Raw genomic sequence first — 1,606 nt, forward strand, 5'->3', positions numbered from 1 at the left:
ATGCTCACAATTTTCTTATGTGTTGTTTTCAAGGTTTCACAAGTGTATTTTCAGCTTGAACTGTCATTATAGCTAAAGTCAAAAATCTCATATAATCTTTAGAGAATTTCTAAAGAAACTCTTGAGCCCATTCGAACAGGAAAAGCACTTGTTTGCCTGGCTAGATAATTTTCCCACTTACTTCTTCCACTGGAACAAGGCTGTTAAGATATCAGGTAGTGGAGGGCCCTAAAATGGCACTGTGAGGACTCAACTTTCTATTACTTTTAGAAAACTTTGTTATGCTCACAATTTTCTTATGTGTTGTTTTCAAGATTTCACAAGTGTAAGTGTATTTTCAGCTTGAACTGTCATTATATCTAAAGTCAAAATCTCATATAATCTTTAGAGAATTTCTAAAGAAACTCTTGAGCCCATTCGAACAGGAAAAGCACTTGTTTGCCTGGCTAGATAATTTTCCCACTTACTTCTTCCACTGGAACAAGGCTGTTAAGATATCAGGTAGTGGAGGGCCCTAAAATGGCACTGTGAGGACTCAACTTTCTATCCTTGTCCCTAGAAATGGTAGAATTAAGGCCTGCTATCGGTGGGGAGAAGATATACCCAAAAAGAAAATATAGGTGAAAAGTGTACCTTTGTATTAGGTTGTTTGAAGTAAAATTTGCCTACCTTATGCCCTACTCAGAATCTAAAATATAGTTTATTTCATGGTTCAGGTTCACTTTGAGATTAATTTATTCATTCAAAAATATTAATAGAGCATTCATGATGAGCAAGGCACTGTAGAAATAAGAAAAGTTCAACCTTGGGTTTTGTAATTGCATTGAGGAGAGTAATTATCTCCCAGTTTGGAATGAATTGGCTCTTTTATGTGCCTGTGTCAATTAACTGCCAACATTTTCTGATTACTCGAAGTGCTCTGATACAGCGACACTGGAGCCATACAGAAAGGTGTGCCACCTGTCCTCTGGAAGCTTCAAGTCTAGATGTAGAAGTAAACAGGACATGACCATTACCTCACTGCTTCTAACTTCCTTCTTCTGGGACCTCCAACAAGTTGATTGATGGAGAAGACTTTCCAGGAGGATCAGTGAGTTAGCTGCTGCAAACCCCTCCTTCCTGGTCAGTGACTGCAAGTAACCACTCTCCCACACCCCCCTCGATGGAGAAGGCTTTCCAGAAGGGTCAGTGAGTTAGCTGCTGCAGACCCCTCCTTCCTGGTCAGTGACTGCAAGTAGCCACTCTCCCACACCCTCCAGATCCTTACCCCCACCCCCAGGATCAGTCTTTAGACCATGGGGACATCAATCATAACTCTTCACCTGTAACAGACAGCCAGGAAGTCTCAATTGCTTAGAAACTCCAAAGTAGAAACATCAGTTTAAGAATTTGTTTCCCAAAATGGAGTAACTATTATGTATTTTATATTTCTTTTTAAAAAGTGAAGTAGTTATTATCTATTATATAGACTCATCTACACTAATAAAAGACAAAGATGCAAATAGACCGTACCTTCCCTATGCCTTAAGCCACGCCCACCAGCCAATCAGAGCGACTGTATGCAAATAAACCCAGCTAAGATGGCGGGCGGCAGCCAAAGAGCTGG

This window comes from Myotis davidii, unplaced genomic scaffold, assembly GCF_000327345.1.
Source record: "Myotis davidii unplaced genomic scaffold, ASM32734v1 scaffold419, whole genome shotgun sequence".
NCBI lineage: Eukaryota > Metazoa > Chordata > Mammalia > Chiroptera > Vespertilionidae > Myotis > Myotis davidii.